A 20,160-nucleotide genomic window follows, 5' to 3' on the forward strand; every position below is an offset into this window, starting at 1 on the left:
TCCCCTTCTAGTAGGGGGCCCTGGACATTCATTCACCAAAACCTCAGGAGTAAGGGCATGCTCACAGATCAACTGGGCTATTCGGTCCCCCTTGTGAACGGTAACCGTCACAGGACCGAGATTGTGTAAGAGTACCTTTACTCCCCCCTGTAATCGGGGTCAATCACCCCACCCAACACCACAATGCTTTGTAGTGCCAAACTTGAACGGGGTGCTATGCGCTCATAGCACCCATGGGGGAGTTCCATACCCAACCCTGTGGGGATTAGGTGTCTTGAGCCCGGGTTTAACAAAATCTCTGGCAATGCGCTCCTTAAATCCAGTCCTACACTGCCCTCTGTTACTCAAATGGACAAAGTTGCCATGGTGGACACACGCCACACCCGCAGTGTGCACACTTTGGGCACTGCGGGTGGGTTCACATGTCTTTAGTAAGGTGTGGTGCCCTGCACCAGCCGATTATTCAAGATAAACACTGCTCAGTCAAAAACTTTTGTTCACCCCTTCAAGGAGTGGGCTGAAGTCAACTTCTTTATTTGCTCCTTCAGTGGGCCGTTGTATCACTCAATCAGGCCCGCTGCTTGGGGGTGATACGGCATGTGCTGCACCCACTGGATTCTCAAATCTTCAACCCATTGTTGTATTGTTTGTCCAGTAAAGTGGGAGCCTTGGTCACTTTGTACCTCCTCTGAGGTTCCATTCATCTTGATCAACTGGCTCACTCCGTCTATGGTGGTTTGCTGGGTGGCCCTTGCTGCTGGATATACCTGCAGAACTCTAGAATAGGTGTCAAGGCATACTGTTTACGATTTTCCACTGGTAGTGGTCTGATGAACTCCACTTGCCACACTTGGCCTGGATGGTCCCTTGCTTTAGGGACCCAGCGGGGTGCTTCATCCAAGATTGTATTCGCACAGTTGTGCACACTGGGCAGTTCTCCAGCACTGTCTGAATCACATCCCAGTTTGCTGGGATGTCTCGCTCACGGGCCCACTGAGTGATGGCTTCCATTCCTCTGTGGCCTCCTTGTTTGTGTGCCCGGTGGACCAGCGCCTCCACAACTGGCTCAAGCATCCTGCTGCTGCCAGCTGATCAGTTTCTTGATTAGCCAGGTGCGCTGACCGGCCGCCCCTTTTGGTGGGCGTCGACATGTCCAATAAAAGTCTGTTTCTATTGTGCTGCTTGCCACAGTCCTTCCCAGAGCTCTCACCCACCCAAGACTGGTCGTTGCTGAATTGTCCATTGGTGTGCCCGCCACAGCAGGCTTCATTGGGTCAGACCCTTATAGATGGCTCAGCTGTCTGCATAGATGTGCGTGGGGCCCTCTTCTTCATCCAGTACGGCTAGTTCAACTGCTTTTAACTCTGCATACTGGCTGGATCCTCTGGTCCCTTCCACATAAATGATGGTGTCCTCTCCTGGTCAGTATGCGACAGCACGCCAGCGGCGCTCCCCCTTCTCATAGGTGGCAGAGCCGTCAGTGAACCAGGCTTTAGCCTGCTCCGCCTCCGAGAGAAGTTCAAGCGGAGGGGCCTCTCTGATGGGGGCTTTCTCTAGCACAGGGCCGGGGACTGCAGCTTGCTCAGTATCAGCTTCAAACTGAACACCTCCCATCAGACACTGCTGAGTGTTGGATGAGCTTTCCCCCTAAGGTGGGCCCTCTCTTGCAGATAAAGTTTCCACTTGAAAAGCGTTTGGCTCTGTGCCACCCCTGTACATGCTCCCAGGCTTCAATCGTTCACCCACCCCGCAATGGGTATCTGTGTACACACGGCTGAAGGGGCTGCCTTGGTCAGTCTCTCAGTTTCTAGGAGGGCCTGATACACAGCGGCTATCTGTTGCTCTAGCGGGGTGTAACGATCTGCTCCGCCCCCCCCCCACTTCTTGGACCAGAATCCTATAGATACTCAGCGCCTGGCTTGGCGCTGCCAAAGACTCCAGGATGCTACCCCATCCTGAACCAGCATGTCCAGTTCCAACGGCCGACCCTCTACAAAGAGTCCTAATGTTTCATACAGAAGGAGTGCCTCCTTGGCTGCTCCAGAGGCGGTCTGTTGCGCAGGTCCCCACGCAAATACAGCTTTCTTTTTCATGACATGATGAATGGGCCGTAACAGCAGACCTAAATGTGGGATGAATGGGCACCAGAAGCCCAGCAAGCCTGTGAAGGCTTGTGCCTCCTGTATTGACGTGGGAGCCTTCAGGTCCGCTACAGTTTTCAAAAATTTTTCAGGGATCACTCGTTGGGGCCCCTGCTGGATCATGCCCAGGAACATTACCTCTCGGGCTGGGCCCTGTACCGTCTCGGGGTTAATCTCCCACCCCCTCTCTCGCAGGTGGTGCACGGTCTGGTTCAGGGTCTGGTCATCCCCTGTCAACAGGATATCATCTATGTAATAGAAATGTCTCACTCCCTCCGTGGGGGGGCTCCGTTTCCAAGTCCCGGGACACCAGTCCATGGCACAACGTGGGGCTATGGACATAGCCCATGGGAAGAACTCTGAAACTGTACTGGCGATCCTTCCAGGTGAAGGCAAACTGATCTTGGCTCTCCAGGGCCAAAGAAATGGAAAAAAAATGTATTTACCAAGTCTATTACAGCAGGCCACTGCCCCGCCTCCTGGGCTATCTGCTCCACAATAGTAATGATATCAGGGATAGCTGCGCTTAGCAGCGGCGCATGCTTATTCAAATTCCAGTAGTCCACTGTCATTCTCCAGAACCCATTGGGCCTGTGCACGGGCCACACCAGACTATTGTATGGGCTGGTGGCAGGGCGTAAGATCCCTACCCACAACAGCTCTGCAATAGTCTCCTCTATTTCCTTATGTCCCCCCTGGCAACAAATAGTGGGGGGGTGTGCACTGGAGAAGTGGGGGGAGGTACTACAAATGGGGTCCATTTGACGTGCCCCCTCTGGACCACCTTCACGGCCCTGATGCCCATGGGCCGCCCAAAACTACCACCCCCCCAATCTATATCCACTTCTCTTCCAAACAGGAGATCTATTCCTACAATATACTCTGGAATCGTAAACACCAGGACCACAGCCAACAAGGTGGGGGGGCCCAACACCCCTGACAAGCCACAATCAAACTGGCTTAGCCTCTATCTGAGTTCCCCCATATCCATCTACTACAACCTGCGCCCCCGGGAACTGGCTGGGGTTCCCGTGGGCCAGCGTCATTTCAGCCCCCGTGTCCACGAGGGCCATCACCCACTGGGGATTTCTCCCTTTTCTCCAATAAATAGTCAGCAGTACATAAGGGCACCAGCGCCCTGTGGTGTAAGCTCATACCGCAATGCCTGAGGGGGAGACCCGCCACTCCTTCATGCCTGCAGGCTTGGGGTCTTTCATTGAGTCAACCCCAGGTACAAGGATTGCTTAGGCTCATTGGGGGGGCAGGGCCGACGGTGTGAATTCCCCCTCCTCCGTCCCCACCTCCCCCCGCTTTTTTTTTTTTTTTTTTTTTTTGCTTCAATTTTTTCCAGCATTCTCACAGCACTACATTGGGCTGCCCACATTTCCTAAAATCCTAAAATACAAAAAAAAACATTTTTCTACCCCCCTTTGGGAGGTGTCAAATCATTACTTAAAACACCTCTTTCTTTTACAAATTTTCTTGCTAATTGCAGGCAAAACAAAAAAATTATCTTTGTATTTTCCTGTGCCCGGCTGACTTTTTCACAGTCATAACTTTGGTTTTTAAAAGCTATTGCATTTTATGAAGACTGGAAGTATCCAATGGGTTAAGTACTGTCCAAAATTCCTTCTAACAACAAGCTCAAAAAAACAGAAGTACAAGTGTGTGTGGGGGAAAACAACCAATTAACCTTGTACAATCATTTCAAATTCCAGGCTGACAGTAACACATTCTTTAACCCTTTAATCAGGGATTCACAATGACTGTGGTTAGCCAGGGTTATCCCTTGCGGCGTCCAGATCAGCCCGGAACGCCTGCACTCCCTTCTCCGTTTCACGGAGTCGGTCCTCTAGGGCGTGGAGCGTGGTCAGTAGGAGCCACCCCTGCTCCCCCACCGCCTTCCACTCCATCCACCCTCTTTTTTCCAGCCGGAGCTCGTCCATGGCCCTTGCCAGCACAACCGGCATAACGGCCCCCACACTCTCAAACTCCAACCATGCGGTTGGTGCAGCCCACCGACCGACCTTTTCAGCCATGGGTGACCACATTCCAGAACTGGGCCACCCGGGGATGCGGTTGACACCCCCCACCTTGTGCCTTTGTCCCAAACGAGGGCATGCTTCCTTCCCCGGTATCCTGTTCATGACGCCAATTGTGATGCCAGGCACCGCTGCTCACAGCTGCTTGCAGGTTCTGGATACCAGGTGAGGAATAAAAACACGCCCTCACCAGTTAGGTACATTTATCTTTAATCACGGCTTATGCTCCAAACAGCCACGGGAGACTCTAGTGCGAGCTGCGAAGCAGGCTGCCGGGAGACTCGGCCATGAATCCACTTGGATTGCAAGGCAAAATCCCCCGGCAACCCGCTTCACAGCTCGCACTAGAGTCTCCCGTGGCTGTTTGGAGCGTAAGCCATGATTAAAGATAAGTGTACCTAACTGGTGAGGGCATGTTTTTATTCCTCAAATGGTATCCAGAATCTGCAGGCAGCTGTGAGCAGCGGTGCCTGGCATAACAATACTACAAAACATATCAGTGATATACAAACCATACAAACCTGGTTTGTGTGGATAATACCCCAAGGAGGAAAACACAGGGGGACAGGGGGAGAAAAGCAGCCTGGGTTCCTTCTTCTGAGTGCATCCCATTTACCCAGCCTGGACCCATGTCCCACACAGCTCTGGGGTTGGGCTCTCACTCGCCTGTCCCTGGCTAGCTACCGAATCCCCTTTCCCAGCTCTCCAGCCTTCCCTCCATTGTGCTAGGACCAGTGCTCCCACATGGTTGAGTCTACAGTGCCGAACAGCCCATAAAGCAGGGTCCTGGCACTCTCACTCCTGCCTCCGCACTGTCTCCTGTGGCCATTTCACTCATATGAACATATGGATTTGGGATTTGTGCGGGGTGGAGCCCATGGTGGATAAATTCACTGAAGCCTGTGAACCACTTTGAGCTCTTCTGATGAAAAGTTCTATTTAAGGGCTAGGTAGATGTATTATTATTATTTATTATGGAGCTCTAATTCTGTTTTGGCACTGTAAAATACAGACCCCTTCCCCACTAGAGTTGCAATCCAACACTGATGAGGGTCCCTTGAATAAGATCAAGTCTCCTGGTCAACTGTTTGTGTTAAGAGAAAGGAAAGTGCTGGATTCTGTTTCTATTTAACCCTGGAGATATTTATGGTAACACATGGCTCAGTGTCCTTGTTGATGTGCCTGTGGTTATAAAAGCCACTTCTACTACATAAACTGGGAATGTCACAGTATGAATTAAATCACATTGGCTTTGAGTTTGACAATTTAAACATTTTTAACAAGCCTCCCACCCATGAGCTTCTCCCCATCACCTACCTCCCTACAAAGTAACATACATTATATTATTCCCCCAGTCTGCCCCTGATCTGTACATTACTGCCATTCAGCCACAATCCTGCAGATATATCGTCTTCCTCAGAACAGATCATTGTGGTTGCTTGGGGATAAGCAGACATTAAAATGAAATTCTGGGTTATCACATTCATGTGAGAAATATCATGCCCCACCTGAGAACAAAATACCAACCCAAATTCCTGATCTGTGACCCTCCATTCTAAGGAGGATTTTAAAAATGTTATTGATGGAAAAAAGCACCAATATTGTCCTTCATCAGAGTGTCTGATATTGTGAATCCAGAAAGCAACACTTCCACTGGTGATGTGGTCAGCCACACCTCAATCCCTCACCTCACCTCAATCCCTCACCTCAATCCCTAGAAAAATCATGGAGCAGGTCCTTAAGGAATCCATTTTAAGGCACTTGGAAGAGAGGAAGGTGATCAGGAACAGTCAACACGGATTCACCAAGGGAAAGTCATGCCTGACCAACCTGATTGCTTTCTATGATGAGGTGACTGGCTCTGTGGATGTAGGGAAGGCGGTGGATGTGATATACCTTGACTTTAGCAAAGCTTTTGATACTGTCTCTCACAGTATTCTTATCAGTAAGTTAAAGAAGTATGGGTTGGATGAATGGACTATAAAATGGATAGAGAACTGGCTAGAGCATAGGGCTCAACGAGTAGTGATCAATGGCTCCATGTCTAGCTGGCAACCGGTCACAAGCGGAGTTCCCCAGGGGTCGGTCCTGTGGCCAGTTTTGTTCAACATCTTTATTAATGATCTGGAGGATGGGGTAGATTGCATGCTCAGCAAGTTTGCGGACGACACTAAGCTGGGGGGAGTGGTAGATACCCTGCAAGGTAGGGATAGGATACAGAGTGACCTAAACAAACTGGAGGATTGGGCCAAAAGAAATCTAATGAGGTTCAACAAAGATAAGTGCAGAGTCCTCCACTTAGGAAGGAAGAATCCCATGCACAGCTATAGACTGGGGACTGACGAGCTGGGCAGCAGCTCTGCAGAAAAGGACCTGGGGGTAACAGTGGATAAAAAGCTGGATATGAGTCAGCAGTGTGCCCTGGTTGTCAAGAAGGCTAATAGCATATTGGGCTGCATTAGGAGGGGCATTGCCAGCAGGTCACGGGAAGTGATTATTCCCCTCTATTCGGCATTGGTGAGGCCGCATTTAGAATATTGTGTCCAGTTTTGGGCCCCCCACTACAAAAAGGATGTGGACAAGTTGGAGAGAGTCCAGTGGAGGGCAACAAAAATGATTAGGGGGCTGGAGCACAGGACTTATGAGGAGAGGCTAAGGGAACTGGGCTTGTTTAGTCTGCAAAAGAGAAGAATGAGGGGGGATTTGATAGCGGCCTTTAACTACCTGAAAGGGGGTTCCAGGGAGGATGGGGCTAGGCTGTTCTCGGTGGTGGCAGATGACAGAACAAGGAGCAATGGTCTCAAGTTGCAGTTGGGGAGGTCTAGGTTGGACATTAGGAAAAAGTTTTTTACTAGGAGGGTGGTGAAGCACTGGAATGGGTTACCTAGGGAGGTGGTGGAATCTCCATCCTTAGAGGTTTTTAAGCTGAGGCTTGACAAAGCCCTGATTGGGATGATATAGCTGAGGTTAGTCCTGCTTTGAGCAGGGGGTTGGACTAGATGACCTCCTGAGGTCCCTTCCAACTCTAATATTCTATGATTCTATGATTCTATGTCATCTCTCTGTTGTGATACAGCAACAGGAATGAGGAGAAGGTGCCCTCACATCTCCATGTTCTTAGTGCTCATCCTGGGGCAGTTGACAAGGTAATACAATGTCCTCACCTGCAATGGCAGTGACAGGGTGACTAGGCACAATCACTGAGACTGGACAATGAATTGTACTGGGGCAAAAGGAATTGTAGGGGAGCTGTTATATTTCAGACCCTTTTCCTAGATGGACATTGCCATTACAGCTCCCTCTGTGTTCCTAACTTGTAACAACTCACATCATTCCAGCACCATGGAAACATCAGCCAACTGCAGGGAGACTGTGAAAATCAGTGGGAATCAGGCACTACTTTCCAGATTCTTGCCTTTGTAAGGCTTCCCCTTCATCCTCCTGACCCCCTATGGTGAAGGTGGGTGTCCGTCACCTCTTTTCAAGAGGCAGAAGTGAAGGTTGCATCAAAGGGGGCAGAGAATGAAAGTCTCACTATAGAGATCAAGTCATGAGGATCTAGATAGGTGCAGAACAAGGAGTGGTGGGGGGAGATGAAATCCACCCACATCCTAGTGCCAGGGCCTCCAGCCCAGCCCCTCAATTCCCACCATCAGTTCTACCCCAGCCCCTGGGCAGGAGTGCTGGCTGCAGCCCCTCTGCAACATTGAGCCACTGGAGACCCATGCCTTGGTGCTCAGGGAAGAAGCAACACACCATGGTTACTCTGAACATGCCTCCCGCTTGCCATCTTATGGGTTTATTATTTAGGCTGGAGGCTTTGCTGTTGCTCTCCAGGTTATGGGTGGGTTTCACCCAGAGAGAAATTATAAAATTATAGCGGTTGCTCTAGATCTACAGCCATCCAAAGAAGAAAAAGACCTAGCCAGAAGCAGAGGCAAAGCAGGAATGATCTCTCAGGGGATCCCAGCTACTTACACCTTTGCTCAGAGCCATACAATGCTGCCTCCTGACTGTGACACAAACATGAATCCAATATAACCACAGGTCAAAGTTACATCCTTAGAGTTACAGTCAGTCCAACAGGGGCTTTTCAAATGAAACATTCCCAGTGTCACTCTATGGGGTCTATATAGTTATCCAACTCTCTGGAGTTCCTCAGTTCGCATAGATTTTTAAGTCTGATGGATTTTAATCAGTATCTGAATGCTCCTGACTCTGCTGCAGCCAGCAAGGGTGAGTGTGACACAGGGAGAGATCAAGGGGGAAGCTCAGACTTATCACGTGGCCTAAGGGGCATGGAGGACAATATAACATTCATATTATAGCAACACATTCAGAGTAATTACATTTCTGGGGTCTCAGTGCCAGGAGGTTCAGCCCCACACACAGCCCGATGGCAGCAATGGGGCTTACATTTGAAAGGTTTTTTGGTTCATAGCCCCTATTGGAGAATTCAGAGCTTTTGTTGTTTAAGGCTTTTGCTTCCAATTATTCTTGGCCACCAAAAGTGTAAGCAGCACCCACTGAGGAAGAGGCCAGGAATTGAAACTCCTCAGCCCATGTCATTAGTAGCTAATAGTGCCAAACGGACAATTCCCAGAGTGCTTAGAGCAGCAGCATCAGGTACCTGGGCACAGGAGATACTGGGCAGAGCTTGAAAACCATGCCCAGAAGATAAAAGTAAAAGGCTTCTGTGTCAGTTGCTGAGCTGGAAACTCCACCCAAGAAAATAAAAAGGTCAAAGCTGAGGAGGAGCCTGGGGAATTGGATGAGAATTGAAACTTCTGCCTCCTTCTGCCCCTTTCCCATTTGGCCTCAGGCTCCTTGTAAAGTGTCCCTTGTTGTGGGCAACATCGATGGTTCTCCCTCGCTGTCAATCTCCGAGAGAAGCCACACCTCCCGGCACCTGAGTCCTGTGGGGAGTCCAAAATAAAGGGGCCATCTCCTGCCCTTGTGGGTGAGTCAAACAAACAGGGAAGTAGTCTCCGGGCCTTTAGTAGGGCGAGCACGCAGTTCAGAGCCCTGACTCTTAGGCAGGGTGAGCCGGTAAAAGGGACAGTCTCGAGCCCTTCATAGGGTGAGTAGGCAGTGCTGAGCCCCAGCCCTTAGACAGGGTGGGCGAAGCAAACGGGAACAATCTTGAGCCCTTTGTAGTGCGAGTAAGCAGTTCTGAAGCCTTGGCCCTTAGGCAGGGCAGGCGTAAACACGGGAACAGTCTCTAGCCCCTCACAGGGCGAGAAAATAGTCTACGGCCTGGCCCTCAGCCAGGCGGGCAGGCAGCAAGGAACAGCCTCTAGGCCCAGCAAGGCAAGGCAATAGTCCAAGGTCTGGCTCTCAGGCAGGGCAGGCTGGCAAAGAGGGAAAACAGTCTCTAGCCCTTGGCAGGGCGAGGGAATAGTCTAAGGCCTAGCCCTCTGGCAGAGCAAGCAGGCAGTGGGGAAAACAGTCTCTTGCCCCCCCGAGCAAGCAGTCCCAAAGCCCTAGCCCTTAAGCTTGGCGGGGCAGATAGCAGGAACAGGCTCTGGTCCTCAGCAGGCAATCACCCCTAGGTCAGGGGAGGAGGGGGATGCAGGCGACCCATCTCCACTGTGTCCCAACCCAGGGCCCTGTCAGTGACAGGGTGTTCCATCACTGGGTCAGTGGGGCTCCAGCCAAAACATCCTGCCTTATTGCGAACACAAGCTCAGTCAGACTGTGAAGGAAAATAATTGTCTGCTTGACTATAGTTACTCCATTTTTGCAGCTTCTTTGTTTATAAGGCAAGGCCGTTTCACTCTGTGCACAGATCATGAAAAGTTCTTAGGAATGCAGAAGGAGATAAGCCTCAGCTGAATTCAGCAAGCTCTGCAACCTTGATAGATAAGTTGTAGTTAGCTGCAAAACATCTGTAAAAGTATTTTATGAATAATAATATAGACCAATAGTTATAGAGAAAATAGGTTTGTGCCCTTGTAAGGGGGATATGTATGGTCTTGTCATGAATGTTTAAGTAGTAATAAGGTATAAAACTGTCTGTAATCCTTTGTTCGGGGTCTTTTTCCACTGTCCACTTGTGGGCTTGGGAATTGACCTTCTGCAGAATAAATTCTTTTAGAGACTGTCCAGCCTGAAATCCTGTTTGGGTCTCTTATCGGTGCAAAGTAACAAACCACACTTAAAATCTTTTTCCAACAACTGCAGTTGGCTGCCCCTGGGCTACTTCCTCCCACCCTCTCCTTAGAGTACCTGGTCTCCTGAGCTGTACTCTGGTTCCTCAGGACACTCTGGCCAAGGGAAACTACAGAAGCCTTGGCCTCATTGCTCGACAGCAGGTCTGGGAAGTCTTCAGAGTCATCTGTGGAGGGCAGCTCCTCTAGGTCCTGGGGTCTCCTCTGGCTCACAGGGGGGTGGCAGCTTGGGTAGCTCCTCCAGGTTCTCAGGGTCCCAGGCAGTAGGCAGCTCCAGCAGCCTCTTCTCTGGGTCATAAGATCCGGGGGTCTCCTCCAGCTCGCCACATTAAGGTAGCTCCTCCAGGAGTCCTCCTCCTCAGGGCCCCATGCAGTGGGTAGCTTCAGCAGCCTTTCCTCTGGGGAGTGGTCAGGTGCATCCCTAGGCACTGGCACCCAGGAGCCTCTCCCTCAGGCACCTTCCCCTGACTGAGTGGACAGGCCTGGATTTTATACTCCCAGTCCCACCTACCTGCTCCCGGTCAGATGGTGTACTCCCAGGCTCCAACCCCTAGAGGGAGTTTGGCTCTCCCTCTCTGTCAGTCTCCAAGGAGGTCACACCTTCCAGCTACACTCCTGAAGACACTGGCTCTCTTTGGTGCCTGTTTTGGGTTTGGTTACTAGCTCTACCCAGGCACAATTCCCCAGCTCCAGCAGAGTTCTGGCTCCCTGCAGACATTCTGGATCAATCTTACTGTTGTTTAATGACATTGTGATTGCACACATTGTTGCTGCAAATATATTTCTCAAAGCCCTGATGCTTTCTGGCAGCCAGATGCTGGGTCCTACTGATTTAAATAAGGAGCAGACAGAAAAAGAAAAATTCACAGCCCTGACACTGATGGAAGTGATAGATCTCAATTTTTTTTTCAGTTTGGTCCCTATCTTACAGAGATGGTCTTCTGCAATATTTCCCCTCCCATTAACATGCCTATGGCCACTGTTGACATTGCTGATGTGGGGAAGAAACATAAACAATATAGTTCATATAGTTATAGCTATGTTTTAATGCAATGTGTCATTCCAAAGGAAGAAAAAAGTTCAGCACCATGTGATTAGCAGAGCTCCTACATTCTTGGACTTTTTGGAATTTTCATCATTTGGTCTGATTCAGGCTCTTTCTTCTGTTGCAATTCAAAGGCAGGAACCATTCCACAAACACACATGAAAGAGACAGACTCCTGCCCTCTTCCCACACAAAGTACTCTGTAGCCCAGGGCAAAGTGTGCCAAGCTGCAAGCCATAGCATAAATTAAAGAACATATCTGAATATCTCCAGTTTCCTGAAGGAGCTTTGTAGCAATTCAGAATATTGCAAAATACTTCTAAACTGAAGTTCCCTAGGGCATTGAAGAGTGGCACATAGATGAGATAATGCAAACTTTGTTGCTGTTTTCCTTCTTTTCTGTTCTCCTTTGGCACTAGTTTTCTTCTGACACCATGTCATACTCCTGTAAGAGGTATGTACTGGCCATAGAGCATCCTTCTGAGTGAGATATATACCAGAAGTGTTCACTGTAAGATCCTCTAATGCTCTGTCATTTACAATTGAGGTTAGCGTACATAGGGTATTTTACACACTGCACCACCTAGTGGATGAGCAGTATAATACAAGTTAACATTCAATTACAGCTATTGCGACCATCTCCCCATGCATTTCCCCTGGCACACAGGCTGGGCAACACCTTTATCCTGAGTTATGCTTACACCCACTAAGACTTATTCATATGCTTGAGGGTTCCAAAGCCTTTTTCCTTATCCATATTTCCATACCCCACTAATTTAGCGATGACCCATTTCTCATAGGCTAACCCCTTAGTTCTGATTATTCTCATTAACATCCAAATCAATGAGTTACCATAGCAACTTGAGGTTAGTGCAGAATAGAACAAAATGTAACTAGCGGGCATCTTATAGTATTGACTGGCACATTGTGGCATATTCTCCAGTCTATTGCTGCATAGTTTCCAGAACATCAGCACTTAATACATCTTTTACTGTAGTTTTACACATTACTGGTATAGGGTTATCCCTGGGTTAACTGATCATGACAACCTCTTTCAGGGTTAAGGCCTGATATGGTGAAGCTGAAATTTGATAGGTCTTAGGCCTTGCTGTACAACCTTACCCTACTTATATACCTAAAACACTCTTACCAATAATACATGCTTATCAATCCTATATCCCTGTCATACTATCCTAAATATTCCTATACTTATACCTACAACCTAAATTTCTTCATCACACAATGATTATGTATGGGTTTACCACAACCATAGACAATACAATTAAATGATTATATAAAATGATTAGCTACTAATGAAAGAAACACTGACTAGAAATGTTTTTGGGGATGCAAGTAGTTACACAGGCTGCTCTGTAACTGGCTATTACAATAGGTCACATTTTCAGGAGTTATAAATTGGCTTAAATCCATTGACGTCAATGAAACCATTAAAAAAAATGAGAGTCCTATAGCACCTTGAAGACTAACAAATTTCTGTGGGCATAAGCTTTCGTGGGCTGCAACCCACTTCGTCAGATGCATGAAGTGGAAACCATAGATAAGAGGTATATATATATACATCCAAGGGTAAGAAACATAACAATGGGGAGGGCAAGTGCTAACAAAGTCAATTCAGTTAGGATAGATGAGGCCTATTCACAACCATTGAATAGAAGGTAAGAATGTGTGAACAGTGACAATTATTTCTTGTAATGAGAGAACCATTCCAAGTCCCTATTCAGACCCAGTCTGATTGTGTCAAGTTTGCATATGAGTTCCAGCTCTGCAGTTTCTCACTGAAGTCTGTTTTTGAAGTTTTTTTGTTGAAGTAAGGCAACATTCAAGTCAGCTACAGAGTGTCCTGGGAGATTGAAGTGCTCTCCTACTGGCTTATGGATGTTACCATTTCTTATGTCTGATTTGTGTCCATTTATTCTTTTGCATAGTGACAGTCCGGTCTGGCCAATGTACATGGCAGAAGTGTATTGCTGGCACATGATGGCATACATAACATCAGTGGATGTGCAGGTGAATGAGCTCCTGATGGTATGGCTGATGTGGTTAGGATCTGTGATGGTATCACTAGAGTCGATCTGTGGGCAGAGTTGGCAACGGGGTTTGTTGCAGGGATAGGTTCCTGGGTTAGTGTTCTTGCTGTATGGTGTACGGTTGCTGGTGAGTATTTGCTTCAGGTTGCGGGAATGTCTGGCTCTGTCAATTTGTTTCTTCGCCTCCCTAGGTGGGTACTATAGTTTTAAGAATGTTTTATGGAGATCCTGTAGGTATTTGTCTCTGTCTGAGGGATCGGAGCAAATCCAGTTGTATCTTAGGGCTTGGCTGTAGACAATGGATCGTGTAATGTGTCCAGGGTGAAAGCTGGAGGCATGTGTTGGCCCAATCCTGTTTTTATGAAATACATGAAAGAAGAGAGCCACAAACCCGCCCCCCTTTCCTACCAAGAGGCACTTCACCCTGATACATTGTAACTTTAATCAAAAGTTAAAACCTCAACTGACTCTTATTGTTCTACCGTTTGAAATGTTCACTTCAGTCTTTTTAAATATCCATTTACTGCATATCACTGGAACAGGAGATCCCAGATTTTTGTCTAAGCTATTCTGTGTAAATCCAACATTCCAGTTTGACATGGTTATTTAGTAATAATTCAAATCTGTCTTTACTTTGAATAATTCTATTTGTTTTAAGATTGTTTCTAAAATCACTCCACCAACAATTTTATCAGTTGATTTTATCCACTTTCAGAATATTTGTAAAAATCCTATTTTATATGTGCTTAAGTATAAGAAGCCACACTGTGAAATGTAATATACCTACCTAATTGTGCAAGATACTTGCAAAAATGATGTAATGTTTACTTTAAAAGACACCTGAGTTCTTAGCTAGGAGTTGGCACTGAGTGATTGAAGTGTGAATGGCTGAGCAATTGAGGTGGGTGTAGACAGGGAGAGTGATTGAACAATTGGTCTAAGTAAGGGATGTTGAAACATGATGAAGAAAACACCAGCCTCATCTCAAATGTTTGAGGGAGGAAGAAAGGAATGAAGATGATAACTTTTACCACTCAACTGGCCGAAGAGGAGTCCACCCTGATAACTTTGGAGTCAGCCCACTTCAAAGAACAAAATCTGATGTGGGTGATTAAGGATGCAGCACGACAGAGCAAGAACCCATAGCCTTACATGAGACCTTTTTCCTATAAAATCGGACAGAAAGATGAAGGCTGGAGTTTCGGGTCTACATCCAGGAGTATCGATGCACATCGGCAAAACCTTGCTCTTCACCCTTGTGCTACAGTCACCTGGCCAGTGACTACCATGAGCACCAAGAGGCTGGTAAATATAACATCTGTGAGACTTGTTACCTAGCAGCTCTGTGTTCTCGGGGAACCAGGGCGCAAAACCCCAACTCTCTCTCTCTGGCTCACCTGAATTACCCCCCCCCAGCCCATGCTTGAACCAGAAACCAAAGGCTGCTTGAACCAGAAACCAAAGGCATTTCAATATGAAAAGGCAGGAGACACAACTGAATCTCTCCCATCAAGGGTGAGACAACTCCCCATGCCTCATAAGCATCTCAGTTAACACATGAATGGAGAACAGAAGCTTCATCTACATCGAAGATGGAACACACACTGAACTCTGGGATTGCTGAAGCAGGGAAGCACTGCATGTTGGGAAATCTCTGCTCTTGATGTAAATGAACTCACACCTGTACACAGCCAGCTCCGCAGTTATCAGACCATTCTAGTTATTGGTATGCAAAACACTGAAACCTGGTTGCATTGTGAGCCCTCTCTCAAGAAAAGACGCCCTTCCAGGAATGATCAGCTCCTTTTGTCCAGACATTGTTTATCAATAAACAAACCTGGCATCTACAAATCCCCTATCAAAGCTCAAACCTCTGTTCTGATGCTTGGATCCAAACTCTGCATCAGTTCCACTGTAACCTGTCTTCTCTTCCTGACTGATCATGTTGGGGCTTTGCCAGACTAAAAGCCCTCCAGACCCTGAACTGACAAGCCTGTTCCTGGGAACCTCTGAACTGCATGGAGTGGTGAGATCAACCCCCCCCCCCCCCACGCCTTCTTCCCCCAACATAACTTGTCTCTCCCCCACCCCCCGCTTAGTCCAGGTATAACTTTCTACTTTTGTAATCAAAACTGGGATAGTTTTCTCCAATACCCCCAACTGTAATTGTGTAGTACTGTAAGTGTTTGATTGTTTTGTTTTCCTGGTATGGTATTACTATTAGTATCATAAGTTTTATATACCTAGCAATAAAATAACTGTTATAATCAAGCTGGTTGCCACTTTCTCTATCTCTCCAAACTTTATTTTATTCCTTTGTGTCCTTGGTCCCTATCTTGCTCTGTAGTAACGCTTCTATTACCTAAGCCAAAGATCTCTGGAGTGCCCAAAAGTCCTATGGGGTTTGCTCATCAAGGGGCACAACTGCTAGAACAATTGTGGTGTAAAGGGGCATATGAAGGGGACAGCCAGGAAGTGCTACTTTGCCTAGTCTATGGGGTCCAGGGGCAAATGGGGGTGCAGCTCAAGTGCTGTTTGACCCAGCCTGATTGACTCCAAGGGGCAATTAAGGGGAGTAGCCAAAAAGGTGCTGTTTGGACCCAGGCTGCTCTATTCTGGTGTGTTGCAAAGGGGCATATAAAGGTAGCCACTGAGAGTGTGGTGTCACCCAGCCTGCTGAGTTCAGGGACATATAAGGGGTCAGCTGACAGTGCTGATAGCCCGGTCTCCTCAGACGCATTCAGTTATTCTAAAATATGTGTGTGTGTATCTGTGGGGGGTTTATTTGAATCAGGTGCTGGAGGAACCCAGCCCTAAAAACCTTAGGTCCTGCAGGATAGCTCCATTGGGAGGGGGCTTGTAGCCTTATGAACACACAGGTAACACAAGCAGTACATTAGTAGAATCACCCCCCCCTTCCAGGAAGGTAGCCCTAATAAATGAGCACACCCCAAGGTGAAGGGCAAATCTGGTAACAGACTCCTATGTATGTTTATCTTTCTCCCTGTCTGTGTATGCCTGTTTGTGCGTATGAGTGTGAATGAAAGTACCAATTGAAACATGTGTCAATGAAGTATACTTTATTAGCGAGAATCTCAGTATTTGTAATCACTAGGTAAAGCACAATATTGATGTTGTTACAATGCTGATACTTTAAAGACTAACACATTTAATTTCTGCAGGCATAAGCTTTCATGGGCTGCAACCCACAGCCCACAAAAGCTTATGCCTACAGAAATTAAATTTGTTAGTCTTTAAATTGCTACACGACTCTCATTGTTTTTGCTGTATACAGACTAACACGGCTAACCCCCTGGAACTTTTCACCATGTTGATACTGTTTTCCTGGTATTTGCATTATTGATACTATTTACCAAATTTTGTATTCACAATAAACATGGCTTGTTACCTTAGCCCCTGAAAAAGATCCTGTGATATTTGTTATTTGAGTAACACATGAAGGTATGTATTGTGGTCAGTTGGTTTTCAGTATAGGGTGGTATTAATGTGACTATCCCTTATTTATATTGTAGTATCCGGGAAGTGGATTTCTTGTGTGGACTGGTCCAGACTGAGGTTGATGGTGGGGTGGAAATTACTGAAATCCCAGTGCAATTCTTCGAGGGACTCTTTCCCATGGGGCCAGATGATGAAAATATAGTCAATGTAGCATAGGTAAAGAAGAAGTGCTTGGAGATGAGTTTCAAGGAAGCGATGTTCTAGGTCAGCCATAAAAATGTTGGCATACTGTGGGGCCATGCGGGTGCCTATAGCTATGCCACTGATTTGAAGGCATAAATTGTCTCCAAATCTGAAGTAGTTGTGGGTCAGGACAAAGTCTAGTGCTGAAATACAGCAGCCCCTATTCCGGCTCCTTCAGAACTGCCTCCTGAGGTTCTGGCTGCACTTTCCCCCACACCTTTTGATCTATGTACACCCCATCCGTGGCCCCACAATGTCATGGGACCTTCTCCTCAATCTCCTCCTCACTTTGGCCAAGGTAGCCATCTATAACACCAGGGAGAGGATGTTGGCCAAGAAGGTGCTCTGCGACTGTGGGGCCTATTTGACAGAACAAGGAGCAACGGTCTTGACAGAACAAGGAGCAACGGTCTCAAGTTGCAGGGAGGGAGGTCTAGGTTGGACATTAGGAAAAAGTTTTTTACTAGGAGGGTGGTGAAGCACTGGAATGGGTTACCTAGGGAGGTGGTGGAATCTCCATCCTTAGAGGTTTTTAAGCTGCGGCTTGACAAAGCCCTGGTTGGGATGATATAGCAGAGGTTAGTCCTGCTTTGAGCAGGGGGTTGGACTAGATGACCTCCTGAGGTCCCTTCCAACTCTAATATTCTATGATTCGATGATTCTATGATTTCCGTTCCTCCATCCGATCACGTCTCTGAGCAGAGTTCCTCTGGGCTGTGTCCACTGACTCCTTAGCTACTTTTGAGGAGCAGCGGGTGCTGTTCGGGATTTTCTGCTCAGTGTCCCTTCAGTTCCCTCTGTTTAGCCTTTGACCTTCAAGCGTGTTCCTGTTTCTTCATTTGTTGTCCCCCGTAATCAGATGAGTCCCGGGTTCAGTGGCTCCTGCCCTTAGGCTGGGGGAGGGGCTTTTAGGGACCCTAAATAGTAGCTAAGATACAAATGTTAGCAAAGAACAAAGACATAGTGTGTTCCTCTTGCCTGTCCTTTATTATTGTGGAAAATATAAAGGATGTAGTTAAAATGTTTCAAAGCATAGTGGAAGTGTAATATATGAATGCACAAATGAGGGAAAGCTCTGACTCCTCTTCAAGACAGATGCCAGAGCAAGGCCAAGCAACCAGCTGGGAAAGCAAAAGAGGTGAAGGGAGGTGTTAAAAAGAAACATAAATGTAGGGCCATAAACTGACCAGGGCCAAGAAGTGACCCCGCTCACTGCCCTTCCCATGGGTACAAAAGGGGTTGTACTAAAGCATCCAGACTCAGAACCCCCAAAATAGAACTCGGGGGGGGGGGGGGAGGTTTACAGGTACAATTAAGACTATCAAGAAGGAGGGAGGAGGGGGTATTGTCAGTGTACGGAACTATGGTCAGGGAAGAGGGAGTTCTATAGGTGTATAGATCTAGGATGAGGGGGAAGAAACTCTATGGGTGTACAGAGAAATAAGCCTGACTGGTGTGAAGGGCTGGAGGTATGGTTATGGAGGTATGGTTATGGAGGTACAGTTATGGTTTTAAGTTTGTCACTGTAATCCCCAATAAACCCTTCGCACAGTGCCTGCAGATTGGACTCTGGAATGTTGCTTTCCAGCAAACTGTGTCTGGGAACTGAGAGGGGAAAGGGCAAGGGAGCCCTAATATAGATGCTTAAGCCCAGGGTCCTCTAACATGAGTCAGCTAACTCAAGACCCACTAACACTAGGCTTACATTGCAATGTAGACAATCCCAAAGTGACATACACACATATCCTCATTGGTGTTGGGTGACAAAACCAAATTGGGAGAAAAAAATCCCATGACTTCCTTCAAAAATCACAGCTGGAAAATGAAAGGGAAAGAAACAAGGAAACATTTTATATGTTTTATTTACATTAAGTAACTGTCAGGCTTAAAAGGAACTGGAAGGAAAATTTCATAACCAGGCCACATGGTAAAAACATCCAAAAATTTGATGAAGTGTTGATCTGAAAGGCATTATAAGTGGAAATAATGCCCATGAACTATGGGGTGGAATTAATGAGTTACAGACACACTTTCAGAAACATTTTACAGATCTGCCTCTCCCTCTTGTGTTCTCTTTCTTTCTCCCTTTTATTTCATTACATTCAATTTTGCACATCATTTTATCTTGCACTCATTTTCCATCTATTTATTTCTCTGTCTCCCCCTAAATCTCTTTTATTCCCTATCACAGATCACTCCAACTCAAGGTGCCAGTTCTCTCCCCTGAGTTTATCCCTTCCCACTACTCGCTGAGCTTCTCCCATTTCAGGATTGTTTTGCTTTCACTCTTTTCATATTAGTTCCCCACCCCCAACCTCTTTCCCCAGGCTTCTCTATTTACTCTTGTTTTACGTTATTTTTGCCTGTTTTTTTTTAAATTTCTTCTCTCCCTTCTGATTAAACCTGCTTTATACCTGCATCTCCCCTCAGCCAGCTCACTTACACCCAAACAACACCCCCACACACACCTTCCAACAATTCCTTCCCACAATAGCATCCCTTCCCTTGTGGTCTGGCGGTCACACTCCCCAGTTCCTGGGTCTCTATCACCCAGGTTCCCTGCTGGTGCAGAGTATCCAGCCTCTCCCCAAACCTTCCAAATCCATATTAATTAAATCTATTTCCCTGACACTTTCACATCTGCCTACCAACCAGCCCAGCTAGTAACTTGGGCCCCAACCCTCACATCACTTCTACCCCCGACCCTCCATCAGTTTGACCCTACAGCCCCCACGTCTGCCTCAGCCTGTCAGGGCCCCACTGCAGCTCCAGGGGTTTTTCATCCCCTTCCCATACCAGGGCTTGCTGAGAGGGAGGGGGAGTGTAATAGAAGATGAGATATTGGGGGTTGGATAGACTGGTGTCCTCCAAGATCATAGAGATGAACTGGGGGATAGATAGATGGGAGTCCCCAAGGATCATAGAGACTAGGATTACTGTGGTTAGAGAAGCCCATTTTTCATTCTCAGTGGGCTGTTCCCACAATGCTCACAATGAGAGTGGCTTCTCTAC

The sequence above is a fragment of the Emydura macquarii genome, unplaced genomic scaffold (assembly GCF_026122565.2).
Source record: "Emydura macquarii macquarii isolate MOO-44397 ecotype Brisbane River unplaced genomic scaffold, CSIRO-AGI_Emac_v2 contig_2393, whole genome shotgun sequence".
Taxonomy (NCBI): Eukaryota; Metazoa; Chordata; order Testudines; family Chelidae; genus Emydura; species Emydura macquarii.